Raw genomic sequence first — 15,495 nt, 5'->3', positions numbered from 1 at the left:
TTGTCCAGTTCAGCAGTGATTGGCGAGATCCCTTCTCCGGACTTGCCTTGGTCTTGGTATGCATTTTTGTTATAGACATTATGGGTATGTCGGGGCCCTGTTCCGGCTATGTTGCAGCACTTATGTTCATTTAGAGGCTCATAGACAAGTGTCGACTCATGTATAGTTTGGTATGCCTTGTCGGCTGGTTTTTGTTGTATAGTCTTTCATGGTAGCGTGGTAGCTCGTACCTTATATGTAGTTTCTTGATTGTCTGGTCATCCCCTGCTATGTATGTTCATGCCATCATATTTTATTGCTGGTTGTCCATGATCCAGGTTTACCATTTATATTGATCTCGTCAACCCTAAAAGATAATAAAAAGAGGTTAGATAAAATGTACGTTGGTGCTCGGCAAGTATGGTCGGGTGCTAGTCATGGCCCTCCAGTTTGGGTCGTGACAGACTTTGTAGACTATGTTGCAGCAAGCAATGGGTCTGTAATCCCCTACTATCGCAGCATGGCTACTTTTGGGAATCACTGTTATTACTGTGTTGTTGATTGTCTTCAGCATCTTCCCTGATGTGAAGAACTCTAACACTGCCTCATTAAGATCTTTACCTGTTATGTCCCAGCTATCTTTGAATCATTTGCTCCCATATCCATCAGGACCAGGAGCTTTTTCTCCATCAATTTGCCATAGTGCTTGCTTGACTTCCTTTTTCTGTAAAATCTTCGGTTAGTAGTTGTCTTTTCTCCTCTGTTACCACTTGGCCTCCCCTCACCAGACTGCTGCATACATGAGCTCTGCTATCTACAGTAGATCCCAGTAATGTTGAATAAAATTCCACAAAAGCATCTGTTATCCCATCCATATTAGTTACCATATTACCCATTGAGTCCTTGATTGGGAGGATTCTATTAGCATTTCTTCTTGCCTTCATGTAGCTATGAAAGTATCTGTTGTTTTGGTCTCCTTTTCAATCATTATACTTTACTTTTTTGTCTAAGAAACCGGTCAGTTGCTTCCTTAAATCTTCTATAGTTGTTTGCCAATTCCTGCTCCCTATCAATAAGTCCAGTATTTGTAGGGTATTGTTGCATCTACTTTTGGCATTCCTCAAGTTCTACCTTGGATTGTTCTGCTTTCAGTTCTATATCATTGAATTTTGTTTTGTTCAATTGCTTTAGTATCCTTTTCAATCTGTTCATTTTTCCCACTGTTTGGTACATTTTAGTCCCTTTAATTCCTGCATTCCAGCTATTGGCCACTTTAAACTTAAAGTCAGGATCCATGCTCCACATGTTGAAGTATTTAAAAGGTCTATTAATCTTCTGTTTCCCAGTCTCCTAGTTGATGATTGTTGGACAGTGATCAAGCAGTCTCTCAATTATATAGTGTACTGTTGAGGCAGGTAGCTGTGATAGCCATCCAAATTAACCAAAACTCTTCAATTTTGCTCAGCACTCTGTCTGTTCCACTCTGTTTGTTGTTCCATGTATAGAAGGCCCCAGTTGATTTGAGTTCTTGAAGATTACATGTATCCACACATTGCCTAAAGTCCCTTGTTTCAGCCACTGTCACGATGCTCCCAATTCTATCATCTTTATTCAACACATTATTGAAATCCCCCATCACAGCCCATGGCCCTCTATTGTTGTTATATAAGTCTATTAACTCCTTCTACAGGTTCCTCCTGAGAGCTATGCCATTGTATGCATATACCATGGTTACATTGAATGTCATCCTTGTACCTTTATGTCTCACAGTAGTGTGTATTATCTGATCAGTAGCTCTTAGTATATCCACCTCGAAGATTACTGGTTTCCATAATATCCAAATTCTCCCTTTAGGGTGTTGTGCCAAGTTTGTAGTAAATGGCCATCCATCACAAAGATTAAGAGAAGCTCTCTGAGCTTTTGTTCTCTTAATCTTTTTTTCCTTGAGAGCAAACAAGCTAACTCCACTATTATGCATAAACAAATGTATATCTCTTTGTTTTTCTAGCCTGTTTAGTCCCCTGACATTCCAGAATCCTAGCTTATCCATTAGGTAGGGGCTTACCCCTACCCCTCCCACGTTCTGGACCCACCACCTTTAGTTCTCCCTCAAGGCAGGGAGTCCTTGGTTTGCTTTGCCTTACTTCCTCTGCATTCCCTCCTTTGTCAAGCACTGCAAATAAGTTCCTTATTGGTAAGGTTTTAGGATCATTTTGTTGTATCTCTATCCCTTTGTCACTAGTTTTATTCCCTCCCTTGTTGTGCACATTAGTCTGAGGTGGAACTTCTGTTGTTTGTGTCTCCTGCTCAGTTTGCTTCCCCTGCTCAGTTTGCTTCCACTGCTCAATTTGCTTCCTTTTGGTTTCTGCTTCTTCCTTATGCAGTTTCCTGCAGTCTTGCAGATCATGTCCAAAGTTCTTACAATTTGAACACAACGTAGGCTTTCATTCATAATACACCTCTTGTTTTATTATTTTCCTCACTTCATTCTCGAACATTACTTGCTTAGGATACTGCTGATTTATTGACACTTCATCTAGCACCCTGGCAAATGCTAATCTCTCCTTATTAGTTGTTGCTCTGTCTGCCTTTAATGGTTTTTCCACCATTCCTGATATCTTAGTAAGGGCTTTCTTCCCCCCAATACTTGATATCCAACCCTTTAAGCCTTATCCATACTGGAATTCTATCTACCTTTTCCTTGCTTACATCCACATCTGGTTCCCATGGCCTCACAACTACAGGCTTTTTGTCGAACATCTGGACTCCATCATCAATAACTTTGATTCTGCTTTCAATTGTGTAAAATCTTATCAGGAAGACTCCTCTATTAACTTGTGCAATTTTATCAATCCCCAAACCTCCCCATATTCTCCTAAATTATCCATCAATTACATTCAGTGGGGGATTAGATCCCAACACGTAACATATCACAGCTATTTTCCAGTAGGTAATTTCTTCCTTGATGTCGTCCATTGTCATTTTTACATTTTCTCCTGCCAGTTCCTCACAATTTAGGTTTAATCCCTCATTGTTCGGTGTTGTGCCCACAATTTTTCTCCTTGAGCTTGTTTCATGATTCAATTGTACCTGGCTTGTCGCCCCTGTCTCTATCATTTCCGCCTCTACTCTGTCCGCCCATGATCCACCTGATTGTTCCAGTGAAATCATCGCCGGAATCAGTGGAGTCGTCTCCGACTCTGTAGAAGTCGTTGCATCTGCGATTGGCGTCCTCGATGAACCTTGGCTTAACCCTAACAACATAATACCTTGAATTGCATTTATGTTCCTCGTCTTCTTTGCATCAGCTGACTGAGGAACTCCATTCCTTCTCAATTGAGTGCTTGAATTTCCTACCGGACATTGTTGCCCTCCCCCTCCATTCTTCGTTTTTCTTGTCATGTTCAGTGTTACCTAAGAGAGAAAGTCATTCTAGAGAGAGAAAGTCTTTTCGGGGAAAGAGATCCGGAAAGACTTTCCATGAAATAATATCCACTCTCTTTTATTTGTTATTTTTACTTTTTGCACATCCTTGAGAAAATATTAAATAAAAAATTAATTTGATTAAATTAGCTTTATTTATTCTTTAATCTCAATTTATTACTACTTCTAGCTTTCACCATATTAATATCTCTCCACATTTATTAAAGTAACGGCAAAATTGAAAAAAATATTTTCTATTTTTTTATCTAAAATGATAAGTATTGTAAAATAACTATTTTTAGTAAAGTGACAGTTAAAATGAAAAGGAGGGACCATTTAGTTCATACAAAGTAAGACCACCAAAAGACGTGGTGCAGTGGATGAGACTGATCTTCCCTTAACTAGAGGTCTCGTGTTCGAGTCCTGGTATGAAAAAATCCTTGGTAGGGAACGCTTCCCCCCGAATGGGGCCCTACGCGGCGCAAATTCGGATATAGTCGGACTCCAATGCGGGTACCGAATGCCAGATGGGAAACAAAAAAATACAAAGTAAGAGCAATTAAAATAGTTATTCAAAGTACTTTGAAAATTGACATCACCTACATCCAAACATGTTGCCAAACAAAAAACAAACAGCTATTAACACACAAGAAGTAGTATTAGGCACGCGCATTCGGTTTGGAAGTTGGAGTAACTAGCATTCGCATTAAATTTGTCCGTAGTGGCCACTGCAATTAATTAATACAACAAGTATATACTATTACAATCAAAATTCTGCTGGCCTAACTGACGATCTTTATCGGTCGCATGATTGCTTAATGGACATCATCGCCCCATTATTTTTTAATGGTTGACTTAAACAAACTCTTTGAGACAATTGGGAAGTGATTAATTTAATCCTAACCCATCCATAGCCCAAAGGGTTAAGGGCCATCAAATCCAAACATATCTGAATCTCGATTAACACAGCACAACACATATACTTCCATTGATCTATTTTAGATGTTTAATTTAAAGCCAAGGATGGAGCCAGGAAGTAGCTCTTTTGGGTGGGGGCACAGGAAGATTATCTTGATATACCATATAATATTCATGATACATTAATAGTATACAAAATATTTGTATTATAATGGCTTTTAACTTGTGATATTAGGTCAGTTACCATTTTTATTATAGATTATCAGTTACAAAATATTTATTATACAAACTTACTTACAATTACCTTGTAAGTCACCTAAGTGTGTAAATATTTTCTATATCATTAATGCATTAATTTTAAACACTTAATAAAGTGATAAAATTATAGCTGTAATAATTAGAGTGGAAAAGAATATACAAGATGATCAGTAGCAAAGTTTTTTTTTTTTCATGATTTGTACTTCTATAGCAGTCGAAATATACGGCAACGACAACAATAACAAATTCAGTATGATCTCACAAGTGGGGTTTGAGTGGGTAATGTATACGCATACTTTACCACTTTTGAAAGTAAAGAGGTTGTTTCCGACAGACCCTATGCTCAAGGACAAAAGAAAAATAAGCAGTAACAATAAACAGTAACAATGATAAGATGACCGAAGTGAAAGAAACAACATGTAATAATAGAAATCTAAGAAAAGAAAAATATGAAAATAATACTAATATTACTGGTATGGGACAGAATTACGCTCGACTACCTGTTGTAAAATATTGGATTATGGAGAATAATATTTAGCTTGAGACGTGTCAAGGACACTGTTCTTAAGGATATTTCTCTCATACCGTAATGAATATAATTAGGCATATCCCCCAAGATTCAACAAGCTCTTCTAGTATAACTAGGAGCAAAAACAACAAAGATTGTATAAAAGAAAACCCGACACAAAAGGAAAAAGGAGAAGAAAAGTTTTATTTTTTCCACACTATCACCTAATGAACACAAGGACACATCTCTATGACTCTATATATAGTCCAAAAATGAAATGGACATCTGATGTAAAAAACGTTAAAAACCATTTAGTATTCAAACAAATGTTAAAACGTTAAATCATTTAAGTCTACAGATTCCATAACTTAAATCATTGAAAGTTATCAACGTAAAACTCATTTAAAGCCAATAGAAATGGTTAGATTATTTTGTCCCAATTGAATTCAAAATTACACTAATTTTATGTTACAAAATATTTAAAATATTTACTACAATAATAAAAACTTACTAATAGTATGAACCTAGACATTAATTTAAATATTCTTTTTGAAATATTATTTTCTTTAACAATCCCCCATATAGCTCAAAAAGAATGTCATAATAAAATAAAAAGAATTTGCTGGGTTTTCACAAATAAGCATAATGTGTCGAATCTGGTGTCTCTTGGACTATGAACCAGACCTAGATAAAATAAGATTAAACTTACAGAACAAATGGTGAAGTTCAGAACTTTTATGAACCAAGAATTCTTTTGTAAGTTTAGTGCCTTATCTATCACATTATATTCACACACACTTTATTGTTTGTCGCGATTTTGCGCTAATAGGCCATGCGCGCGCCTGGTTTTCATGAGTGCTCTAGAAATTTTTGCCATAAATTTCATAGGAGCGGCCCCACTCCACACTCATATAGGTCCATCCATCAAGTGTATTCTGCAGCAAATACACCATCTATAAAAAGGCTATGGATTATTGGATTAAGAGTTTAATAACTCAGCCTCCCATTTATTGCAGTCTTGCACTGCATATACACACACCATAGGAAGGGATATAATTTAATAGTTTACATTTGATCAACTAATGTCTTGTTATTACCCATATGAACCTACTTCATGGGTGTATACGGCGAAATCGGAGGGTCCAATTTCTTGTCATTAAGGCATTTTAGGAAATCATCTCGGGACCTCGAGGTTGCAAGACTGTGGTCGAGTTCCCTCTCTCAAGGTTCATTGACGCCTGACCTAACGACAATGTTGGCCACGGTCGTGATGGGACTGGAGAGCTCCTTAGGCATACAGCTAATATTGGCAGAGCTTGGTGTCATCTAGTTGTCCCATCACCCTACTTTTGTAATTAATGCTTTTGTACTATGTTGGAGTTCCCCTCCTATACAAAGGGGTCCTTGACATTTTGTGGGGCTCGGGTTTTTTGCTCCATCCGCTCCTTAAGAAATATAGAAGAACATTCCTTTTGCTCTCTCATACACTCTCTCTATATTATTGCTTTCATTTACTGTCTTCATATTTGTTCATCATTCATTGCTTATCATTGGCCATAAAGAGCCTTCATTGATTATTTCATAACTGTTAGCCCTACCCCGATCACCCACGATAGCTCGAGTTCGAGCCCTGAAATCGACTTCGAGGCCCCAAATCGACCGGCTCGAGGCCCTGAATAGCTGACCCGACGGTTTGGTTATAGCTCTCTCCTTAACTCTATTTCGTCTCTAAATCTCATATACTTAGCATCAACTGCTTAACAAACTAGCATAAAAATAGATCACGTATTTTTAGAGTCTCATCAACAAATTTAATTGTCATTACCATTTTTTCGGTAAACAGTTTGGCGCGCACCGTGGGGCTAAAAATAATAGTGATTATTTTCTTGCTGGTTTTACTACATAACGCAAGTTATCTTTCATGCTTTTCTTGTCCAAAATCTTCGATTTCAGGTCAAAATGTCTAACTCGGTAAACGGAGATGAAAACAACAATTTTAAGGACCATGGGGAAAATGGTGTGGCTGCTCCAGGTGTTGTTGTGCCACCACAAAACCCTGAGAATGCACCGGAGCCAATCCCCGTGGACGCGGTCTCACGTAGGAATGTGCATTTGGATCGAATATCTGAAATCCGATCTGATCCACTCTATTTCAGATTTTTGGATTTCAGATTTCGAATTTTCGGATTTGATACAGATTGTGTTTTATAAAATTTTGGATTTTCGGATTGGATTCTGATTGGTATTATTTTCATCCGATCCAATCCGAAATCCGGAATTATATGTACTTATATAAATACTACACTAAATTTTTAGGGTTAGGCTTATTCATTTTTCACACACACCCTCACTCACTTAGATTTTTCCGCCTCTCTTTTCTTCAGTGAAGACTGAAGAGTCTCAAAGACTCAAAGTCTCAAACTTCTGATTTTACTTTGATTTTTATGTCTCTTTATTCCGCCTCTCTTCTCTTCTCTTCTGTCTTTTATGTCTTTTTCATATTCTATTCTTCAAATTTTGATTTTACTTTGATTTTTTTGTTTTGTTTTGGTAGATGAAAGATGAGACAGAGACATTGAATGAACTTCAAATTGTTGAAAAATTTGGTAAAAGTGATGCTTCAACTGATTCCACAACCAAAAACAGTGAATCTCAATCTGATTGAATGGTGTTTTATGAGATGAATGATGTTTATTCACTCAATTTTTTTTGATTGTGATTGAATGGTGTTTTAGGAGATGAATGGTATTTTCTGATTGAATGGTGTTTTAGGAGATGAATGGTCCTAAGTCCTAACCAGCAATTTTGTAACAATCCGATCCGACAATCCAAATATTATCCGATCCAAAGTTTAAAATCCGATCCGATACAATGTTAATTCGGATCAGATTCGGATTGCCCTTTTCAGAATTCGAAATCCGAAATTTGAATCCGAAATATGCTAAATCCGATCCGATCCAATCCGTACACAGCCTTAGTCTCACGCGACTCCCAGCGCATCGACATAAGCTCCCACACTGACAGGAGCATGCACCAAGGTGATCAACAAGGAGCGCAGAAAACCCCAACTAGGGAAGAACGTGAGGTTAGCTGTCACACCTCCTTTTACCTACCCCCGGAAGGGGTATAAGAGAGTTTTTTCTAATTTAAGTGACAATCGAGACATGATTTATTGATTTATTCAGAGTCTCCACTTGGAATGATTTATGGTGTCCCAAGTCACCGGTTTAGAATCCCGAATCGACAAAAGATTGACTCTGTTTTTCAGTCCGCGAACACAAAAATTCGGGTAAGGAATTCTGTTAACCCGGGAGAATGTGTTAGGCATTTCCGAGTTCCGTGGTTTTAGCACGGTCGCTCAACTGTTATTATTGGCTTATTATCTAATTTAAATACACGTTTTAGCCTATGATAGATTTTAATTTATTAACCGCCTTTAATTAATTTTGGGAAGATTCAACGCTATTTAAAATACGCCTTGGACCACGCCACATGAAATGCACCCGCGGTTCGCAATATATTTTATCTAACGCTGTTGAGATTTGGATTTGGGTCACATGAAATACACACCCGAGTTTAAGGAAATTAATTTAAATTACGCGCCTAAAGCAACTACGATTACGTATTTTTCAAGTTTGTGAGGGCCATGGAAAATTCAACTAATGGCACACCTCGATTCCAATTTCAATAGATGTTTGAACTACTCTTGTGAGGGCCATAAATTATGTGTTTGTCTAATATGACACACCTCAAATCCATTTTAAGAGCTTAGTCAATTAAGGGATGCTTAAAGAAATTCTAATTACTTATTAAAGCTAAAGGTTCGAATCTACTTGGTAGCTAATCGGCATCGCATTAAATAACCAAATTATTTGAGGAAAATTGCTTCAACAACAACGACTAAATGAGAAAAACTGGATTCAATGAAACAAAACAGGCTCAAATAACATAAAACATACAACCCCATTTGCAAGTGCCTTCAGACTTGGGCCCAAGATGAGCCCAATTCTTTCTAGAACCTGGGTCAGCGAGTGCAGGACTCGAGATCGAGTCCTTATGGAACACAAGTAGTGTTTGAAAATCACAGGGTATCAACGTGAACCCATCTGGCTGTCAATGAAGCACTACTGTATATGCAATAGGATTTAAATCAGTCTCTAAATACTCAATGGATGATTACAGGAGATTGTAACAATGATATGATTTTAAAACAATTAAAAAAAACATCCAGTTCTTTGGCAACTGTACAGTATGTGATTTTAACTTTTAAAACCCCAAGCTAATTTAAATAATGACATGAGAATCTGAACCTCAAATAAATCTCATATTAGCAGAACCTGGGGGATCGACATTAAGCAATCATGATTTTAAAACATCAGGTCTAGCACCATAACATTCAAACGCCAGCAGACAATTTAACACAGGCCTAAGTGTTACTGCAAACATAACCAAAGCATTTCTTTCACCTATAGCCAATTTCAAACAAGGCTGATAACTAAACAGAAGGAACAGACCACTTAAAGCTTCAATCTCATGCTATGACATCCCATTCATGATCAATATACCAATCAACATATCTCTAAAGCTAAATATTACAACCATACATGATGTTAAAGGAAGAAGAAGTAAAATTCAACAACAACAACATCAGTTTTATCACATTTCCAGATCCAAACTCCATATTACACTTAAGTGATGTCCATAATGCCAAAGGAATACCTGGAAAAAGTCAAGAGAATACAAAAAGAGTGAGGGAGTATGCAACAATAGCAAACCAAACGGCAATGTAACAGTAATGAACTAGCAAATCTGAGTGAAATACAACTTCTTCACACCAGTAGGAAACAGACCCAATGAAAACCAATCTATGGAGACTCAAATACTCGGATCAATTATGCAATTTGGGGCAGAATTAAACCAATGCAAGAAATTCAGTTGCTCTTCCAAAACTTTCAGACTCAGTTGTTTCTAATTTCCTTTTGTTCTCCTCTCCCCTATTTTCTGAGAAAGCAGTCTTATATAGAGGGCTTTAGGGCAGTAGAAATGAATTCACATTTTCACATTTTCCCCTTCCCCAATTTTCCTTTTGTTCATTTTAAACCCTGATTTAAAACCTGTTTGACAAACCAATCCCTTCCCCCACTTTCCTGGCAGCTTCCTTAGGCAGCTACAAAAGATTCCCCTGCTGACCTGCTCAATTTTCCTAAACTGACCTTTGAAGATTTACTAATTGCCAAGACAGGCCTTTGAGCCAATATGCATTCTGCCTCTTGGGCTTCTACGTTAGCAGACTCTAACACCTTTGGGCTTCTTTCACTAGCAAACCCAGATTCCCAATAACTCACAAGGGGTTTCGAACCCTTTCTCTCATTTTAAAGGAAAACCAGTGAAGAGGAACAAGGCAGAAACGAACGAAATTCTATATGTTAACTAAAATTGTTCAATTAACCAATCTCTAAATTAAAAGGCATATTATTTAATTAACCAATCTCTAAATTAAAAGACCTATCATGCAATAGATACGGATTTGGACAAGAAAGAAGAGAAGAAGAGGGACACTAGGAGAAGATGAAGATAGAAACATGCAAAATAAAAGAAAAGAGAGAAAATGAAACGACTAACCACAACAGATGAAATAAAGGCGAATCGACTGGCCAACTCGAACTGCTTCATCAAGGGTGGGAAACTCACCCTAATGAACTCTCTCAAACAAGAGTGCTCCGTCAAGGCGAGCTTCGAACCCTGATGAGCAAAATACACTTCAACTCAACTCTAGCTCTGAAATACGGATTGAGCCCTAGATTCCAAATTCGGTAAACTCTAGGGTTCATTTGGGCAAATTGTCCTGAGTTTTGGGTTTGGGGAGACATAGTGAAGGTAGGGTGCAAATTTGGGGAAATTTGGGTAGGTTAAGGTTTGAGTGTCCGACCTTCGATCTTAGATTCGAAGAGTTTAAGGGTGATTCAAAGGGAACGGGTTGTGGATTTGGTATGAGGGGACGAAGGGGATTCTATGGTGTGATTTTGAGGCGGGTTGGGGTGGTGTAAGGTTGTGCCGCCACCGGAGATAATGGTGATCTTTTGGGGCAGCGAGTTCTCTAGGGTTCGAGGTTGGAGACGAAGAAGACTGAGGGAGGTGGGGATGTTTCGGACACTTATATATTAAGGGGGGTCGAGTTCCTAACCGTCTGATTGAAAGAGATCAACGGCTCAGATCTCTCACTTCACGGAACGACGCCATTTCAATTTGGGGACTGGACCGGGTATTGGGGTGGAGCTGGGCCATCCTGATCGGGTTTGGGGTGGGAAATTCATTTAGGCCTGCCATATTGGCCCCAAATCACAGCCCTTTCCTTTTTGATTCTTTCAATTCTTTTAATTAATTTTTCCTATTCCTAAATTAAATTAAATCCTAAATAAATCTTAAACTAAATATTTTACCAAATTAAGCTAATTACTCAAAATAACATTTACCACAACTAATTAGTTCCAAATTAAAAGAAAGATACAAAATTCAAAGCTAAATAAAAAAGCAAAAATGAGTTATTTTTGTGATTTTTCTATTTTTGTCAAACAAATTAATTTACTAATTAATCTAAAATGTAAAATTAAGTCCTACATGAAAATACACTGCATTTTTTGTATTTTTCATGAATTAAAAAAAACAAACGTGCACAGACAAATGCAAGCAATTAAAAAAATGCTACAAAAATCCACGAAATTGTAAACAATGGGAAAATTTTATTTTGTTTGAATTTATGGGAATAATTCATATAGGGCAAAAATCATGTGCTCACATTAGCCTTCATGTTATTTTTGAAATGTAGTAGGCACAACAGCTAGCTATTGCTCAGCTGCAAAGTCACCAGAAACTCCTAGCACGGTAGCACCGGGAACGGCTCCCCCAGCCAAACAGGTACCTGAGAGATCGAGCAATAACAGATCGATAGTCGACCCTGTCATCGTAAAAATGCTCGAGGACCTCACCAAAAGGATTGAATCGGGCGAGAAAATGATAGAAACCAACGATAAGAAGGTCGAGACCTACAACTCCAGGGTCGACCAGATTCCAGGCGCACCCCCGGTCCTGAAAGGTGTGGATTCGAAGAAGTTCATACAAAGGCCGTTCCTAGAGGAAGCGGACCCGAAACCTATTCCAAATAAGTTCAGAATGCCGGAACTCCCAAAATACAACGGGACCTCAGATCCCAATGAGCACGTTACTGCATACACTTGTGCAGTAAAGGGCAACGATATAAGGGACGACGAGATCGAGTTCGTCTTAATAAAGAAGTTCGGGGAAACACTCTTGAAGGGGGTAATGATGTGGTATCACAACCTAACTCCTAACTCCATAAATTCATTTTCCATGCTAGTAGACTCCTTCATAAAAACACATGCCGGCGCCATCAAAGTAGCAACGAGGAAATCCGACGTGTTCAAAATCAAGCAGAGAGAGAACGAAATGCTGTGAGAGTTCGTATCTCGCTTCCAAATGGAATGGATGGAGCTACTACCAGTCTCCGACGACTGGGCAGTGCAAGCTTTCACTCAAGGTCTGAATGAACGAAGCTCTGTGGATTCAAAATAGTTGAAACAGAATTTGATCCAGTATCCAGCTGTGACCTGGTCGGATGTCCACAACCGGTACCAGTCAAAAATCAGGGCCGAGGATGACCAGTTAGGAGCCCCCTCGGTCTCAGTATATCCAAGAAGGCTCTTGGCGAAGGAGCCAAAGCCAAACAAAGAAAGATACCAACCATACACCGAAGACAGAAGGAATGCTTCGGGATGCAACCCACCTCGCAACGATCGAAGGATGGACCGAGGATAGAACCCTCGGGGACATTTCAACAGAGCCGGATTCGATAGGAATGCAGGGACAACGGAGGCGCCTCACTTATCATAATACAACTTCAATGTCGATATATCGAACATCGTGTTCGCCATCAGCAAAATCAGAGACGTCAGATGGCCCAGACCTATACAATCGGATCCTTCGCAACGAAACTACAATTTAGTATGTAAATTTCACAACACACATGGGCATAGGACCAAAGATTGTCGGCAACTCTAGGAGAAAGTGGCCCGGTTACTCGACCGACCATCTTCGGAAATTCCTCAACGATCGAGCCAAAAATCAGTCTCGAGAAAAGGAAACAACCAAAAGGGATAAGGCAGACGAGCCGCAACATGTCATCCTCACGATCTTTTAAGACAACTGCCACTAGTCGAAACGTCGAAGTCCCCTCCAATAGAGGGACTAAGAGATAAATCGACAAAAAATAGCAGCTACAAGACCATCTTCAAGGTTCGAAAGCACCATCGCCACTAAGGTATAACCATCTCCTTTTTGTTTTATATTACATTTCATGCTGACCCTTACGCTGGCGCCTGACCGAAGCAATCCAAGCGTTGATCTAGCTCAAAGAACTTAAGGTTTTAAAGCATCCGTTGCACTCTTTTCCTTCGACTGAGTTTTTATCCCTATAAGGGTTTTTATCGGCAAGGTTTTTAATGAGGCTACATCTACATGCTACCTAAGGAAGACTCGACAAGTATTCCAGGCTTCTTTTTGCAATCAACCCCGAATACTGGAGGGCATCCCCCGATGGTCCCATTAGTAAAATGATGTATCAGGCCAAACAGTCGAACGAACCATGCCTATTTAGTCGGACCCCCGACAACGAAACTATGTATACTTGTGTCAAGCAATCAAAGGATATTTTTTGTCAAAGCATCACATACTCCAAAGGAAACTCAGCATTTTCGCTAAAACGATTCCTCCATCAAAGACGTCCCGAATATTTAGAGACTAGCGTCAACAATTCCATACCCGTATGACCTCAGGTTCGGAACTCCACACTCATAAGCACGAAACATATCCAAGGCCAAAAGCGCCCCGAACACTCAGGGACTGGTGCCGATATCTCCAAAAATGCACGACCTCAGGGTCGGGATCTCCAAAATGGTAAGCCCTCGATGAGGCAATGCAAAGTTTGCTAATAATGGCTCCCGAGTCAAGAAACCCTTGATGACTCAAGGACTGCCGTCAAGCGCCATCTCCATCTACTTATCAAGACCCGAGGCCGTAAGACCCCGAGCAGGAAGATTTGGTCTCGTAAGACCTACACAAGGCAGCAACTATATATGTAAGACCTCAAGCAAGGCATGAACCATATTTGTACCAAGTGACAAAACTGTAAGACCTCAACGACATGAAAAACCTGTAAGACCTCAACGGCATGAAACATCTGTAAGACCTCAACGGCATGAAAAACATGTAAGACCTCAATGGTATGAAAAACCTGTAAGACCTCAATGGCATGAAAAACTTGTAAGACCTTACTAAAGGGATAAACCTGATCTCAAAGTTTTGGCTATATATCGAACTTGTAAGACCCCTAAAAAGGCATACCCTCGATATAGATGCCGAAACTATTTCACTCGGGACTCAAAGGCTCCGGCCAAACACAAATGACTTCGATCATACGGTTGTACTAGCCGAACTAACGCAACTCGGGGATGCCCGACCGTCGCTACAAGGCATAAGAGCCATTGTCGCCAGCCCACACAAGCCTTCAAATTACTCCGAATCTACTTCGGAAAGAACTGGCTAAACAGGCTACCCTCGGCATAGGCAAAAGAGCTTTGACTTTGTCAGCTCCGAATCACAGGCTTCAAACTACTCAGCCTCCGAGCCAAACCTCTCGAGGTGCTCGAACATCGCCGCAAGTTACTCGAAATCGAGGTTCTTCCCGAACCAACGATGAGTCAGGAAAAATTTACTTCAAAAGTCCTTAACGAGAGGAAAATAAAGCCTAATGAGCCTCAGGGACATACACACAAAAGGTCGCATCGACCTAAAATGTAAGAGCCACTGTTGCCAGCTTGAAATCTGAAAAAACTTGAGGGTCAAAATGAGCTTGAGTCGTAACCCGATTCGGAGACTGGACCCAAAATAGTTAACTATATATGCCTAAGGGCAAAGCATGAGAGCCATTGTCGCCAGCTTACATTAAAAGGTCGCTTCGACCCAAAGCGTAAGAGCCACTGTCGCCAGCTTACATTAAAAAGCCACTTCGGTCCATGGCGTAAGAGCCATTATCGCCAGCCCACTGGAACGTAAAAGCCTGAGGGTCAAATGAGCTCAAGTCGAAACTCGACTCGGAGACTAAACCCAAAATGGTTGAACAAAAGCATAAGAGCTCAAAGTCCAGCTTATACTAAAGGTCGCATTGACCTAGCGTGTAAGAACCCCCTGGGCTAGCCTAATGAGCCCTAAGGTTGTATCATCAAATCTAAAGACTCCTACTAACTAAAGAGATCAGATTGATCTGGCCAAAATCTTGGCAAATAGAAACCCAGACGATACAGAACCGCGAGGTTCCCCTCTTATACATACAGGTA

This window comes from Nicotiana sylvestris, chromosome 3 (genome assembly GCF_000393655.2).
Source record: "Nicotiana sylvestris chromosome 3, ASM39365v2, whole genome shotgun sequence".
Classification (NCBI taxonomy): Eukaryota; Viridiplantae; Streptophyta; class Magnoliopsida; order Solanales; family Solanaceae; genus Nicotiana; species Nicotiana sylvestris.
The sequence above is the reverse complement of the archived record's forward strand: the minus strand, read 5'-3'. Positions refer to the sequence as shown.